We start from the raw sequence: 17866 nt of genomic DNA, 5'->3' as shown, positions 1-17866 counted from the left end.
GGCAATAATGTCCTTCCTCAGATTTGGAGACCAAAACTGTACGCAATACTCCAGGTGTGGTCTCACCAAGACCCTGTACAACTGCAGTAGAACCTCCCTGCTCCTATACTCAAATCCTTTTGCTATATAACTGTCAGACAAGTGGTGCAGATATTTGCGACAGTTATGTTCTATTAAATAAAGGAAAATTTAGATCATCCCTATTTAGAAATGTGTAATTATTCCACCTCCACACTGCATTTACATAAATATGTCGCTCCTGTCAAAGTTAGTTCACCATTTTGATGGGCCCATTATCCCCAGTTTATGTGGGTGACGACAAGCGATGCGGAATGGATCTCGATACATCGTGCATCACTGTGATAATGCTGATTTAAAGCCCGTGCTCTCAAATTTAAACCCTTCACTGCCTGGGGTATCAAAACACTCTTCTCCCACCTTGACATAGCTGTGAGGACCTTACCTCATTATCTGACTACGTTAATGTAAACAAAACAGACACCCGCCTCAGGGCGATCTTCCTCAAAAAAATGACGAGGAGGAAAGCGAATGGTATGTTAGCTTTCATTGCAAAAGGATTTGAGTATAGGAGCAGAGAGGTTCTACTGCAGTTGTACAGGGTCTTGGTGAGACCACACCTGGAGTATTGCGTACAGTTTTGGTCTCCAAATCTGAGGCAGGACATTATTGCCATAGAGGGAGTGCAGAGACGGTTCACCAGACTGATTCCTGGGATGTCAGGACTGTCTTATGAAGAAAGACTGGATAGACTTGGTTTATACTCTCTAGAATTTAGAAGATTGAGAGGGGATCTTATAGAAACTTACAAAATTCTCAAGGGGTTGGACAGGCTAGATGCAGGAAGATTGTTCCCGATGTTAGGGAAGTCCAGGACAAGGGGTCACAGCTTAAGGATAAAGGGAAAATCCTTTAAAACCGAGATGAGAAGAACTTTTTTCACACAGAGAGTGGTGAATCTCTGGAACTCTCTGCCACAGAGGGTAGTTGAGGCCAGTTCATTGGCTATATTTAAGAGGGAGTTAGATGTGGCCCTTGTGGCTAAGGGGATCAGGGGGTATGGAGAGAAGGCAGGTACGGGATACTGAGTTGGATGATCAGCCATGATCATATTGAATGGCGGTGCAGGCTCGAAGGGCCGAATGGCCTACTCCTGCACCTAATTTCTATGTTTCTATGTTTCTTCGTTAGACGTCCACAAAGCCACCCTGCTCGAGGCACAAGGAACTGCAGATGCTGGAGCCTTGAGAAAAACACCCAAAGTGCCGGAGGAACTCAGGCGGCGTCGGTGGAGGGAATGAGTTGAGTTAAGACCCTTCGTCAGACTGAGAGTCAGGGGGAAAGGGAAACAAGATATATAGACAGTGATGATGAGAGATATAGAACAAATTAATGAAAGATGCGCAGAGGTGCAAAGAACACCTCAAAAGTGGAGGGGGAAAGTTTTTTTTTCCTGGACAAACACTCGTAAAATCCACTTCCATTTTGTAGTTTTGTTTCTCCTGGATTTTGGCACTAGGTTTCCCTTCCTCGTTTGTCAACTTCTGTGGAACCGCTGGGCCGAAGGGTCTGTTTCCACCCTGTATCTCTAAAGTCTATTGAAGTCCAAGTTGGCCCTGAGGAGATATTCTTAAGGGGTTGGACAGGCTAGATGCAGTAAGATTGTTCCCGATGTTGGGGAAGTCCAGAACAAGGGGTCACAGCTTAAGGATAAGGGGGAAATCTTTCAGGACCGAGATGAGAAAATCATTTTTCACACAGAGAGTGGTGAATCTGTGGAATTCTCTGCCACAGAAGGTAGTTGAGGCCACAGTTCATTGGCTGTATTTAAGAGGGAGTTAGATGTGGCCCTTGTGGCTAAAGGGATCAGGGGGTATGGAGAGAAGGCAGGTACAGGATACTGAGTTGGATGATCAGCCATGATCATATTGAATGGTGGTGCAGGTTCGAAGGGCCGAATGGCCTACTCCTGCACCTATTTACTATGTTTCTATGTTGAGCTAAGTAATTGCAGGAACGGGATCGTGGATCCGAATGGCCTCACCCTGTTTCAGGATTCGATGCCACACATCGAGATCAGGAGGGCAGAACCCCCAATCAAGTAGAGATCGGAGGCAGGAGGAACTGCAGATGCCGGAATCTTGTGCTGAAACACAAAGTGCTGGAGGAACTCAGCGGGTCATCTGCGAAGGAAATGGACAGACGGCATTTCGGGGTTGGGACCCTTCTTCAGACAATACTGAAACTCGTCCGTGTCGGAAAGAACTGCAGATGCAGGTTTAAATCGAAGATAGACACAAAATGCTGGAGTAACTCAGCGGGACAGGCAGCATCTCTGGAGAGAAGGAATGGGTGATGTTTTGGATTGAGACCCTTTTTGCCACCTACAGATTGTTGATTGGTAATGGGCCTGTCCCACTGAGGCAACTACAGGAGACTAGTTTGTCGCCACATGCTCGCCGGGAGTAGTCGCCTCAGTCGCGCAAAAAGTCGCGGCGTCTTTCTGGTCGCCGCTAAATTTTAAACATGTTGGAAAGAATTTCGGCAACAGTGGGTTTGACGCCAATGAGCGCAGCTTGACTTCACCTGACTTTTTCGACGACCTGCTACAACTAACCCGGTGAACCTACGCTGCACTCCCTCAATAGCAAGAATGCCCTTCCTCAAATTTGGTGGCCAAAACTGCACACAACACTCCAGGTGTGGTCTCACTAGGGCCCTGCACAACTGCAGAAGGACCTCTTTCCTCCGATACTCGGCCATAATAGCTGATGTAAATAGAAGTTAATTGTTCTGAAGATAGACACGAAATGCTGGAGTAACTCAGCGGGACAGGCAGCATCTCTGGAGAGAAGGAATGGGTGACGTTTCGGTTCGAGACCCTTCCTCAGACTAAGACTGAAACTCTTCCACTGTTCTGCTGAGTGTAATAACTCACTATGTTATAATAGTTGTTAACATATTATTATAACATCATCGTTATAATACTTTCCATATTCTCTCCCTATGGAAGCATACACACTTCATCTGACTATGACTCAGGTGATGGCTTACTGGATAAACTCACCGTACATTTAACAGATAATTGAACACTGCTTAGTACAATCAGTCATAAACGCCACTAAGCTTCTTAAAGTAATTAAAAAAAACACGAGAATGATTTTCTTTTGGTGTCATGGACTCGTTGATATCAGCCTTTAATTCTGTTGCAAAACCTGGAACTAATCAGCAAACTATTCCAACATTTTCTGCTGTTGTTTTTTAGCCTCTGCAGTTTTTGGTTTATTTCTGTTGGTTTTAGAAAGTTTGCAATCTATGTAAATGCCATGAAAAATATCAGATTCAGATTCAGGTTCAGATTCACATTTATTGTCACATGCACCAATTAAGGTGCAGTGATATTTGAGTTACAATGCAGCCATACAAAGTTAGAGTAGCCTTTATAGTCATTCAGACTTTCGGTCTGAACGAAATTTCGTTGCCTTGCAGTCATACATATAATAAAAATGACAAAAACACACAATAAACACAAATTTAACATCCACCACAGTGAGTTCACCAGGCACCTCCTCCTCACTGTGATGGAAGGCAAAAATCTTAAAGTCTTTGTCTCTTAACCATATAACCATATAACAATTACAGCACGGAAACAGGCCATCTCGGCCCTACAAGTCCGTGCCGAACAACTTTTTTTCCCTTAGTCCCACCCGCCTGCACTCATACCATAACCCTCCATTCCCTTCTCATCCATATGCCTATCCAATTTATTTTTAAATGATACCAACGAACCTGCCTCCACCACTTCCACTGGAAGCTCATTCCACACCGCTACCGCTCTCTGAGTAAAGAAGTTCCCCCTCATGTTACCCCTAAACTTCTGTCCCTTAATTCTGAAGTCATGTCCTCTTGTTTGAATCTTCTCTATTCTCAAAGGGAAAAGCTTGTCCACATCAACTCTGTCTATACCTCTCATCATTTTAAAGACCTCTATCAAGTCTCCCCTTAACCTTCTGCGCTCCAGAGAATAAAGACCTAACTTATTCCTTTCTCTGTAACTTAGTTGTTGAAACCCAGGCAACATTCTAGTAAAAGAGTCTTCCCTCCTTGTTCTTTCTCTGCGCCGAGGCTTCGATCCAGGCTTCGGATGTTGTGACCCTGCCGGGTGATGGTAAGATTCAGATTCAGATTCAACTTTAATTGTCATCGTCAGTGTACAGTACAGAGACAACGAAATGCAGTCCCGCGGCTGAATCTGAGCTCCGCGAACGGGCCGGGTTCAAACTCCGCGGCCCGGGGCGGTCGAAGCTGCCGCCCTCCAGTCCAGCGGACGCAGCTGCTGTTGCGGGAGCAACAATTAAAAGAACACACAATTGAAAAGAATGATAGAATGTAACGTAAACATCCAGATTCAGATTCAGATTCAGATTCAACTTTGATCACTGCGATGGAAGGTCAGTCTTTCTCCTTTTGTTCGCCCGTGTTTGGGGCCTTGACCCTCTGTAGTCTCCGCCATGGACGGCTGTAGGCCGTAATATCTGTCCAAATTCTCAGACTAACCACATTATAAATAGTATTAACCAACAAATCTGTACATTTTTGGATTGTGGGAGAAGACCAGAGCGCCCGGAGAAAATCCTTGTGGTCACAGAGAACGTGCAGACTCTGTACAGACAGCACCTGTAGTCAGGATCCAACCCGGCTCTCTGGCGCTGAAAGGCAGCAACTCGACCGCTGTGCTGCCGTGCCGACCCAAAACATCACCTATCCATCACCTATCCTAGCGGTACCAACATTGACATCTCTAACTTCAAATAACCCTCGCTTTCCCTCTCTCTCCATCCCTCCCCCCTTCCCGGTTCTCCGACCATTCTGACTGTCCTTGTTTACATTTTATCTCTGTTTAAGAAAGAACTGCAGATGCTGGAAAAATCGAAGGTGGACAAAAATGCTGGAGGGATTCAGCGGGTGAGGCAGCATCTATGGAGCGAAGGAATAGGTGGCCTTTCGGGTCGAGACCCTTCTTCAGACTGAAATCTCTGTTAGCTTTGTCGTCGCCTTCTCCCAGCTAACAATGATCTATTCTACATGTTCCTTGATCTCCATCCCCTTTGTCTCGTTTTCACACCTTACACTTCCTTGTCTCTGTATCTCCCTCTCCCCTGACTCAGTCTGAAGAAGGGTCTCGACCCAAACCGTCACCCATTCTCTCCAGGGATGCTGCCTGTCTGTCCCGCTGAGTTACTCCAGCATTTTGTGTCTATCTTCGATTTAAACCAGCATCTGCTGTTCCTACCTACACATCACCTATCTATGTTCTCCTGAGATACTGCCTGACCCGCTGAGTTAATCCAGAATTTTGTTTCAGTTTCAGTTTAGTTTATTGTCACGTGTATCGAGCTATATTGAAAAGGTTTTGTTGCGTGCTAGGCAGAAAGACAATACATGATTATAATCTTGCAATTTGCAGTACAATACAATACAATACAATACAATACAATACAATACTATACCCTTTATTGTCATTTGAGCCTCAGTGAGACTCAAACGAAATTCTGTTTCCACAGCCATACAAACAAAGACAATTTCCTACAGACATACACACAATTTAATTCACACAAACATCCATCACAGTGAACCCACTGTGATGGAAGGCAAAGTCTATTTTCTCCCCTGTTCTCCATATCTCTCCCCATGTCCAAGCCCCAGGCGGGTGATGATAAGTCCGACGGCCATTTTAGGCTGCGCCGGGCGATTTACGGCCCGCTCCCGGGCCAAAAGTACAAAGTTGGAACCCCCGGCGGGCGCTGGAATGTCCCACGGCCATGAAGCCGCGCCGGGCGATGTACGACCCCGCTCCGGGTCGTTCCAACCCCGCGACACGGGCTGGAGAAGTCGCGTTGCAGAAGCTCTGGGAAGCAGTCTCTCCCCCCGGACCCGCGAGCTCCCGATGTCCCAGTCCGCCGGACCTGCAGCTGCGTTGCCGGAGCATCCGAGCCCCAGGAGTCGTGTCGCAGCAGCGAGTCACCGCCGCTCCTCACGCTCCGAGGCCGGCCAGCTCCACGATGGTGAGTAGTCCGCAGCTCCGCAGTCTCCCGAGCCCCCGGCCATTCAGGCTGGAGGCCGCTCCACGGTGCTAGGCCCCAACGACAACGGAGACCCGACAGGGAAAGGGTCGGGTCTCCCGGACAGGGAAGAGATTTTAAACGGTTAAAGTCCGATCAAGGGTAGCCTGAGGGTCACCAATGAGGTAGATAGTAGTTCAGGGCTGCTCTCAGGTTGTGGTGGGATGATTCAGTTGCCTGATAACAGCTGGGAAGAAACTGTAAATAACATGAAAAATATCCAATCAAATGCTCAGACTAACCACATTAAAACTATATAAATCATCATTATAATGAAGTGATCAGACATTCAGCACTTAAAATGCCACAGAATAGTGGGCCAGTCAGCATCCCTCAAGATGCTTATAATTAAATGGAATGACTTAAACCATTGATCGGGTCCAGGAGTTTTGAATGATCATGTAATGGGTCCAAATTCATGGACTTCAGCAGCAATCAATTCACGAGGCTGGTGTAAGTGGTTGCTGCCTCACAGCGCCAGAGACCCGGGCTTAATTCTGACTTTAGTCAGCCAGTTCAAGTCAATTTTATTTCTGTAGCACATTTAAAAACAACTCTCATTGACCAAAGTGCTTCACATTAGTGCAGGTACTAACATGCTACAAACAGTGGTACATAGGTCTAACAATACATACATAAATACATACATACTCAGAGGATCAAAGGAAACGCTTGTGAGTAGAAATATGTTTTAAGTCTAGACTTAAAAAAGTTGATGGAGGGGGCAGCGTTTAAGAAGGAACTGCAGATGCTGGAAAATCGAAGGTAGACAAAAATGCTGGAGAAACTCAGCAGGTGCAGCAGCATCCATGGAGCGAGGGAAATAGGCAACGTTTCGATCTGAAACCCTTCCAGTTCTGATGGGAAGGGGGATGCTGTTCCATAGTCTAGGGGCTGCAACCCCAAAAGCGCGGTCGCCCCCGAGCTTATGCCTAGACCGCGGGATGGTCAGCAACCCCAAGACGGCCGATCTGTGGGACCTGGAGGTGGTGTGGTGTGAAAGCAGATTGTTGACGTAGGTGGGAGCGAGCCCGTTAAGGGGTTTGTAAACAAAGAGAAGGAGCTTGAAATTGATTCGTAATCGCACTGGGAGCCAGTGTAGAGAGGCCAGAATCGGGGTGATGTGGTCCCTTTTTCGGGTGACTTTAGGTGCTCTCTATGTGGAATTGGCGATGGTGGCATTTAAAGAGGCTTTTCGATAGGCACGTGGATATATGCAGCGAATGGAGAGATTTGCATCAAGTGCGGGCAGATTGAGATTAGACTAACCTGGCAATGGTTAATTGTCCCTAGTGTGTGTAGGATAGTGTCAGTGTATCGGGATCGCTGGTCGGCACGGTCTCGGTCGGGCCGAAGGGCCTGTTCTTGTGCTGTACTGTTCTATATTACATGGTAAGTTTTTTTTTGTTTCGTTTAGAGATACAGTGCGGAAGCAGGCCCTTCGGCCCATCGAGTCCGCACCGACCAGCGACCCCCGCACACCAACACTATCCTACACACACTAGGGACAATTTACAATTATACCAAGCCAATTGCCGTAGAGGGAGTACAGAGAAGGTTCACCAGACTGATTCCTGGGATGTCAGGACTTTCATATGAAGAAAGATTGGATAGACTCGGCTTGTACTCGCTAGAATTTAGGAGATTGAGGGGGGATCTTATAGAAATTTACAAAATTCTTAAGGGGTTGGACAGGCTAGATGCAGGAAGATTGTTCCCGATGTTGGGGAAGTCCAGAACAAGGGGTCACAGTTTAAGGATAAGAGGGAAATCTTTTAGGACCGAGATGAGGAAAACTTTTTTCACACAGATAGTGGTGAATCTGTGGAATTCTTGGCCGCAGAAGGTAGTTGAGGCCAGTTCATTGGCTATATTTAAGAGGGAGTTAGTTGTGGCCCTTGTGGCTAAAGGGATCAGGGGGTATGGAGAGAAGGCAGGTACAGGATACTGAGTTGGATGATCAGCCATGATCATATTGAATGGCGGTGCAGGCTCGAAGGGCCGAATGGCCTCTACTCCTGCACCTATTTTCTATGTTTCTATGTTTCTATTAGCCTATAAGGTATGTCATTGGATTGTGGGAGGACTCCCGGAGAAAACCCACGCAGGTCACGGGGAGAATGTCAGGATCAAACCCGGGTCTCTGGCGTTGTATAGCAGCAACTCTACCGCTGCACCAGCGTGCCGGCCCCTTTTTCGACTTTATATATTTTTCTGTTTTTTTCTTCTTATTTTTTGATTTATAAAATTCTGATTAATATAATGACTTGAAGTTAAATTTCCTACAGGCCCCAGGGGGACGAACTCATATCTCTGGATCAATAATCCAACTCCCAGTCCACTAACCTAACCATTACACTATCAAAGTAGGCTAATTTTCATCCGGCATTCAAATGCACCTGGACCATTTCCGACACCTCCCTACCGTTTCTAGATCCCACCATCTCCATCGTGGGCAGCAGGCAACTGACCGACCGACATCTACTACAAACCCACTGAAAAAACCTGAGGAAGGGTCTCAACTTGAAATGTCGCCTATTCCTTCCCTCCATAGATGCTGCCTCACCCGCTGAGTGCCTTCAGCATTTCTGTCTGCCTTCGATTTTTTTCCAGCATCTGCAGTTCTTTCTTAAACACTATCAAAGTTCTCTTAGTTTAACTTGGCATCATGGTCAGTACAGGCATTCACGAGGTCATAAGTGATAGGAGCAGAACTATGCCATTCGGCCCATCAAGTCTATTCCCCCATTCAATCATGGCTGATCATGTTCTTTGCTGTTTTCGGGACAATATATGGTGGGGCGGAAAAGGCTTATTAGAAACATAGAAACATAGAAACATAGAAAATAGGTGCAGGAGGAGGCCATTCGGCCCTTCCTGAGCCAGCACCACCAACTTCATTCTCTCCATACCCTCTGATCCCATGGCTGATTAACTCCCCAATCAATGAACCCCCTCTGTGCCCAGAGATTCACCACTCTCTGCTCCTCATCTCCCCCTTATAAGCTCCCTTGATTCCCAACATAGGGAACAATCTTCCTAGAGCTCTAAGAATCTATACCCCTCTCAATCTCCTAAATCCAAGTCCAGTGACTTGGCCTCCACTGCCCTCTGTGGCAGGGATTTCCACAAATTCACAACTCTCTGGCTGAAAAAGTTTTTTCTCACCTCAGTCTTAAATGGCCTCCCCTTTATTGTAAGACTGTGGCCCCTGGTTCTGGGACTCGCCCAACATTGGGAACGTTTTTTCCTGCATCTAACTTGTCCAGTCCTTTTATAATTTTATATGTTTCTATAAGAATTACGCCTCATCCTTCTAAACCCCAGTGAATTATTGAATTGTTTATACCAAAGATACCTTGAGTACACGTTTTGCAATCTGCATCATGCACTCAGTCACATTTTATAACACCATTGACAATCAGTCAGTGATGAAGTAAGGCTGTGGACATTGAAATGATGGTTCTTGTTTCCTAACACAGCTCAGATACAAATGGAAGGTACTGCCAATTAGTTGTGCAATCTTCTGACCCTATCCGCTGACTCACTCTCACAGACAACAATCATTTTGCTGTCTCTATCCAATAGACAATAGACAATAGGTGCAGGAGTAGGCCATTTGGCCCTTTGAGCCAGCACCGCCATTCAATGTGATCATGGCTGATCATCCCCAATCAGTACCCCGTTCCTGCCTTCTCCCCATATCCCCTGACTCCCCTATTTTTAAGAGCCCTATCTAGCTCTCTATTGAAAGCATCCAGAGAACCTGCCTCCACCTCCCTCTGAGGCAGAGAATTCCATAGACTCACAACTCTCTGGGCGAGAACGTTTTTCCTCATCTCTATTCTAAATGGCTAGCCCCTTTGTTCTTAAACTGTGGCCCCTGGTTCTGGACTCCCCCAACATCGAGAACATGCTTCCTAACCCTAGCGTGTCCAATCCCTTAATAATCTTATATGTTTCAATAAGATCACCTCTCATCCTTCTAAATTCCAGAGCATACAAGCCCAGTCGCTCCATTCTTTCAACATATGACAGTCCCGCCATCCCAGGAATTAAACCTCGTGAACCTACGCTGCATTCCCTCAATAGCAAGAATGTCCTTCCTCAAATTTGGAGACCAAAAACTGCACACAATACTCCAGGTGTGGTCTCACCAGGGTCCTGTACAACTGCAGAAGGAACTCTTTGCTCCTATACTCTGGTCATACTCTCTCTGTCAGAGAGAGAGAGAGAGACAGAGAGAGGCCCTTTGGCCCATCTTGTCCATGCCGACCAAATTGCCCCATCTATGCTAGTCCCCCACCTTCCCACATTTGGCCCATATCCTTTCAAACCTGCCCTATCCGTGTCCTCAACTACCTCCTCTGACAGCTCGTTCCATACACCCACCACCCACTGTGTGGAAAGGTCGCCCCTCACACTGCTATTAATTCCAAGATAGACACAAAATGCTGGAGTAACTCAACGGGCCAGGCTGCGTCTCTGGAGAGAAGGAATGGGTGAAGTTTTGGGTCGAGACCCTTCCTTCCCCTCTCACCTTAAACATATGTCCCCTGGTTCGTGATTCTTCAACATTGGGTAAAAGCCTCTGCGTATTCACCCTATCAATTCCCTCCTGATTTCTTACACCTCTGTAAGATCACCCTTCAGCCTTCAATTTAAGTCCTGCTTAAGATGTGTATTAAAACAAAAACCTTTATCCACAGAAGGTAGTTGAGGCCAGTTCATTGGCTATATTTAAGAGGGAGTTAGATGTGGCCCTTGTGGCTAAAGGGATCAGGGGGTATGGAGAGAAGGCAGGTACAGGATACTGAGTTGGATGATCAGCCATGATCATATTGAATGGCGGTGCAGGCTCGAAGGGCCGAATGGCCTACTCCTGCACCTATTTTGTATGTTTCTATGTTTCTATCTCCAATGGATGGAAGAATCCAGATTGTTTTTCTACCATTTGGCCATAGTTCTGACTAATTTGAGGCCCATCCACAAACTAATAGAACCGTCTTGTGTTGGGGGAAAACTTTTACTTCTCTATGTAGGGGAGGGGGGGGCAGGGTAAGGGGGAAAAACCGTCTCTCAGCCTCTTCCTGGCGGGGACGCGACTATTTCTCCGAGTCGCGTCCCGCCCCCCCACCTCGCGGCCATCCAGATTGTTTTCCAACATCGTGGCGCTCTACCACGGCATTTTGCCATAGTTCTGACTAATTTGGAGCCCCATCCACAACGGGGAGGCTAAACAGTAGAAGTAGAGATTTGGTGCCTTAAAGTGGGACTCAGTGGGTGTGTGGGGTCATTTTGGAGTAAAGATTCAAGATTCAAGATTCAAAATTTCAAAGTCAATAATTTTTTTTTTTTTTTTTTTTTCGAGATACATCATGGAACCAGGCCCTTCGGCCCACCGACTCCACGCCGGCCATCGATCACTTGTTCACACTAGTTCTATGTTGTCCCAAATTTCTCATCCCCTCCTTACATGCTAGAGGCAATTTACAGAAGGCCGATCAGCCTACAAACCCGCACGTCTTTGGGATGTGGGAGGAAACCGGAGCACCCGGAGCAAAAACCCACGTGGTCACAGCGAGAAAGTAAGAATTCCACGCGGACTGCACCTGAGGTCGGGCTCGAGCCTGGTTCTCAGGCGCTGCGAGGAGGCAGCGGCACTACCCGCAGCGCCAGTGTGCCGCCCCATGGGAGTGAGAGGAGAAAGTAGGCCGCAAAGTCTTTTGACAGAACCTGCTGGATTCAGTCGATTAAATTATTATTCCGCTGGAGAAGGTGACAATCCACCTCAGCACATTTCATTTTCTCACTTACAAATATTGCCGAGGAACTGTTGTGCAGTGTTGTTGTGGAAGAATGATCCTGCTGCTGCCTTGTGGCGGAGACAGATAATCGCCTTCTGTTGCCTTATTGAGAGAGATGAACCCAGCTATCTCGATGGGACTTACAATGAAAACAGTTCAACTCGAAAGGTTATTGTAACCATAGTATCGTGCTGTTTGACAGGCCTGGAACCGCGAGCGTTATTTATGTCCTGTTTTTGTTCTCAAGGCTAGTGGACGCATGTATTGGTTGATCGGGAGTCTCTGTCAATGTAACCGAGGTGTGACATCAGGGTTCAGTGAAATACAAAGTTTCATCTCTCTGATTTGTTGTATTAACTGAAATCTAGTCTGGCAACTCGGTAGCGAGATGGTAGAGTTGCTGCCTCACAGCGCCAGAGACCTGGGTTCAATCCTGACTACGGGTGCAGTCTGGACAAAGTCTGTACGTTCTCCCTGTGCTTGCGTGGGTTTTCTCCGGATGCTCCGGTTTCCTCCCACGCTCCAAAGGTTTATAGATGGCGGTCGGAATGGCGTCAGTCTGAAGAAGGGTATCGACCCGAAACGTCACCCATTCCTTCTCTCCAGAGATGGATAAGTCTGAAGAAGGGTCTCGACCCGAAACGTCACCCATTCCTTCTCTCCAGAGATGCTGCCTGTCACGTCCAGCAATCTCAAGCTTGTAGATGTATTGGTTTCAGTAAAGATGGTAAATTGTCCCTTGTGTGTCGGATAGTGTTAATGTGCGGGGATCGCTGGTTGGCATGGACACGGTGGGCCGAAGGGCCTGTTTCCACGCTGTATCTGTAAACTAAACTAAAAAGCTCTGTTCCCTGTTGACATAAGAGCATAAGAAAGCTATTAAATTCAGAATATTAATAATCACTAATTTACCAACCAAGCTATGCGATGACATTGGGACCTGCCATGTTACAGAGACCTGGAAACTCAATGGTTCTTTATAATCACGTCTACTGTCTATTGTCTATTGTCTACTGAGGTACAGTGACATTTCTTTTTGCATACAGGTCAGTGGGATTGTTGCCATCCATAGTTACAATCCGAGATTAGTCACAGCATGCCTAGGAACAGCTCGTTCCCTACACCCACTACCTTCTGAGCGAAAATAAGTTTAATGAAGTTTGTTACCAGTAGGGTCGCCAACTGTCCTGTATTAGCCGGGACGTCCCGTATATTGGGCTAAATTGGTTTGTCCCGTACGGGACCGCCCTTGTCCCGTATTTGACCGCTACTACTCGGGTCGAGGGGACTGGCGAGGGTCGGAGCGCCGCGTCCAGTCCCGCCTCACCCGTCCCGACGTAGTGCAGCCCATGGAGTGCAGCAGCAGCAGCAGCAGCGCCTCGCCCGTGGCCCCGTCGGTCGGTCGGCAGCCCGGCCAGCTGTCTGACCTTCGGACCTTCGCTTACCGCCGACACCACCACCACCACCCCTCCTTCTCGTGGCCGATCATCGGTTCATGAATTGGACGGGGCGCCGGACTTTGCACGCGATGTTGCGCGGCCCGGGCCAAAACTCCTCAGCTGGCCCGCCGGCTGGGCTTTGTGTGCAGTCCAGCACCCGGGGCCAACTCATCATTCACCCAGCCACGGCCGAGTCGGTCAACGAATTGCCGTCGGGAATTTGTCCCGTATTTTGACCTTCTGTCCCTTATTTGGGAGTGAGAGAGTCGGCAACTCTAGCTACCAGAGACATCCAGGGGACAATCATAAACTAATCTAAACTGCTTCATTCGTTGGTTAGGATATATTGAGTTTGGCTTAGGCGTGAATTGACAAAATATTTCGGACTTGTTCTTGGACACAGACCATAAGATAAATCCTACCTCATTATTGCATGAAATATTCTTATTCAGCAGCAGCGATGAAGCGATTTTCATTACCCTTTTGATTAATATTTGAGAAAGGTTGAACAAGTTAGGGCTTTATTCTTTGGAGCGCAGAAGGTTAAGGGGGGACTTGATAGAGGTTTTTAAAATGATGAGAGGGATAGACAGAGTTGACGTGGAAAAGCTTTTCCCACTGAGAGTAGGGAAGATTCAAACAAGGGGACATGAATTGAGAATTAAGGGACTGAAGTTTAGGGGTAACATGAGGGGGAATTTCTTTACTCAGAGAGTGGTAGCTGTGTGGAATGAGCTTCCAGTGAAGGTGGTGGAGGCAGGTTCGTTTTTATCATTTAAAAATAAATTGGATAGTTATATGGATGGGAAGGGAATGGAGGGTTATGGTCTGAGCGCAGGTATATGGGACTAGGGGAGAATACGTGTTCGGCACGGACTAGAAGGGTCGAGATGGCCTGTTTCCATGCTGTAATTGTTATATGGTTATATGGTTATATGGTTATATGGTAATATTAATTTCACCTCTGTAGCAGAGCGGCAGGGTGATGCAGCGCCAGAGTTGCTGCCTTACAGCGCCAGAGACCCGGGTCCGATCCTGACGAGGGGCGCTGTCTGTGCGGAGTTCGTCCGTTCTCCCCGTGTCCACGTGGGATTTCTTCGGGTGTTTCGTTTAGTTTCGAGATCTTCTTCTTTCTTCTTTTCGTGTCTTTGAAGCCGGTTGGTTATATGTCAGTTTCCCATTCCTTTACACAGTCCTTTGCGTTTTTATTGAACACTGCAAGATCCTTTGGGCTGCACTGGTTGGGTAGTAAGGGGCAGACAAGGCAGTGCTGCATTGTATGGTCCTCTTCTCCACATTCACAGGTGGTTTGGCCAGTTTCATAGCCCCATCTGGCCATGGCAGCTTTTGATCGCCCTGTTCCTGTTCTCAGGCGGTTCAGCGTCTTCCACTGGACCCATGGTGCTTCTGAACCCGGAGGGAGGGCTTCAGAAGGAGGGATACCCATGTCATAGAAATATAGAAAGATAGAAATTAGGTGCAGGAGTAGGCCATTCGGCCCTTCGAGCCTGCACCGCCATTCAATATGATCATGGCTGATCATCCAACTCAGTATCCCGTACCTGCCTTCTCTCCATACCCCCTGATCCCCTTAGCTGCAAGGGCCACATCTAACTCCCTCTTAAATATAGCCAATGAACTGGCCTCAACTACCCTCTGTGGCAGAGAGTTCCAGAGATTCACCACTCTCTGTGTGAAAAAAGTTTCTTCTCATCTCGGTTTTAAAGGATTTCCCCCTTATCCTTAAGCTGTGACCCCTTGTCCTGGACTTCCCCAACATCGGGAACAATCTTCCTGCATCTAGCCTGTCCAACCCCTTAAGAATGTTATAAGTTTCTATAAGATCCCCTCTCAATCTTCTAAATTCTAGAGAGTATAAACCAAGTCTATCCAGTCTTTCTTCATAAGACAGTCCTGACATCCCAGGAATCAGTCTGGTGAACCGTCTCTGCACTCCCTCTATGGCAATAATGTCCTTCCTCAGATTTGGAGACCAAAAATGTCAGTAGGAGGGGGGTCGTCCTCAAGCCTTTTTGTCCATAGTTGGAGTCTGGTTTCTTCCCGTGATGCTATTAGGGGCTGGACATGGCTGAGAAAGCTTCTCCTGGACTTCAGCCGTTGGGCCGGGGGTACACGTCTGTAGAGGAGGTGGCGTTCATCACTGGTGGCACAGATGGGGGACGGTCATCTCTACTCGGCTGGCACCCTCGACTTCCCGTCTCACATCGGCAGGGGCAATGCCAGCGAGGAGGTGCAGGTTGTTTATGTTGGTGGGCTTCAAGCAGCCAGTGATTGAGCGGCAGGTGTTATTCAACGCTGGGTCTAGTTTCTTGGCATGGGATGATCTCTCCCAAACAGGACACGCATACTCCACAGAGTTTCGAGATACAACGCAGAGACAGGTCCTTCTGTTGACTGAGTCCGCGCTGGCAAGCGATCCCCGCGCACTAACATTTTCCTACACACACGAGGGACAATTTACAATTATACCAAGCCCCAATTAACCTACAAGCCTGTATGTCTTTGGAGTGTGGGAGGAAACCAGAACACCTGGAGAAAACCCATGCAGGTCACGGAGAGAACATGCAGACTGCACCCGTAGTCAGGATCGAACCTGGGTCTCTGCCGCTGTGGGAGAGCAACTCTACCACTGCGCCACCGTGCCACCCTAAACCAGGTGCTCCAGTTTCCTCCAACACTACAAATAAATACAGGTTTGCAGGTTAATTGGCTTCAGTAAAATTTACAAATTGTCCCTAGTGAGTAGGATAGTGCTAGTATACGGGGTGATCGCGGGCCGGCACGGACTCGGTGGGCCGAAGGGCCCCTTTTTCTGCGCTGTATCTCTAAACGAAACAAACATGCTCTGTTTGCAGAGGGTGTGAAATAGCTCGGATCCCTGCAATCTGCTCTTCCCCTTGCTACGACCTCCAGCCTGAACACTGGCAGGCTTCTAACAGGCACTGAGTGGACTGAAATGGAAGCCTGATCCTGTATCTGCAGGTAGACACAAAATGCTGGAGTAACTCAATGGGATAGGCAGCATCTCTGGAGAGAAGCATCTCCAGAGATGCTGCCTGTCCCGCTGAGTTACAATAGACAATAGACAATAGGTGCAGGAGTAGGCCATTTGGCCCTTCGAGCCAGCACCGCCATTCAATGTGATCATGGCAAATCATTCACAATCAGTACCCCGTTCCTTCTCCCCATATCCCTTAATCCTGCTATCCCTAAGAGCTCTATCTAACTCTCTCTTTAAAGCATCCAGAGAACAAGCCTCCAGCACCCTCTGAGGCAGAGAATTCCACTGACTCACAACTCTCTGTATGAAAAAGTGTTTCCTCAACTCTGTTCTAAATGGATCACCCCTTATTCTTAAACTGTGGCCCCTGGTTCTGGACTCCCCCAGCATTGGGAACATGTTTCCTGCCTCTAGCGTGTCCAAACCCTTAATAATCTTAAGTTTCATTAAGATCCCCTCTCATCCTTCTAAACTCCATAGTGTGGAATGAGCTTCCAGTGGAAGTGGTGGAGGCAGGTTCGTCGGTATCATTTAAAAAGAAATTGGATAGGCATATGGATGAGAAGGGAATGGAGGGTTATGGTATGAGTGCAGGCAGGTGGGACTAAGGGGAAAAAAAGTTGTTCAGCACGGACTTGTAGGGCCGAGATGGCCTGTTTCCGTGCTGTAATTGTTATATGGTTATATGGTTATAGTCCAGCCACTCCATTCTCTCAGCATATGACAGTCCCGCCATCCTGGGAATTAACCTTGTAAACCTATGCTGCACTCCCTCGATTTCCTCAAATTTGGAGAACAAAACTGCACACAATACTCCAGGTGTGGTCTGACTAGGGCCCAAGATCGGTTTCGGCCCGAAACGTTGCCTATTTCCTTCTCTCCATAGATACTGCCGCACCCGCTGAGATTTCTCCAGCACTTTTGTCAGCCCTGTTCAACTGTCCTGCTGAGTTACTCCAGCATTTTCATTTTGTGTCTATCTTTGGTTTAAATCAGCACTTGCACATTTTATCTGCAGACGCAAGCCCACGATTGGAAATCAATGAAGGCATTTATTGTTATTGGTTTCGGAGACCTGAAAGTGTTACTGATTTGAAGTTAGTTGCAGACTGAAACTTTTTTCTCGTTCTCTTCGGCCCACAGATCAATACTGGTTGAAGGTTGAGGGTGGAAGTTTGCTTGTGTGTTGTCCTTATTGAATAAGAGGGCACGTCTGCGAGAACCCAACAAGCAGAACATAGGAACATAGAAATTAGGTGCAGGAGTAGGCCATTCGGCCCTTCGAGCCTGCACCACCATTCAATATGATCATGGCTGATCATCCAACTCAGTATCCCGTACCTGCCTTCTCTCCATACCCCCTGATCCCTTTAGCCACAAGGGCCACATCTAACTCCCTATTAAATATAGCCAATGAACAGGCCTCAACTACCCTCTGTGGCAGAGAGTTCCAGAGAT

This window comes from Leucoraja erinacea, chromosome 11 (assembly GCF_028641065.1).
Source record: "Leucoraja erinacea ecotype New England chromosome 11, Leri_hhj_1, whole genome shotgun sequence".
NCBI lineage: Eukaryota > Metazoa > Chordata > Chondrichthyes > Rajiformes > Rajidae > Leucoraja > Leucoraja erinaceus.
The sequence above is the reverse complement of the archived record's forward strand: the minus strand, read 5'-3'. Positions refer to the sequence as shown.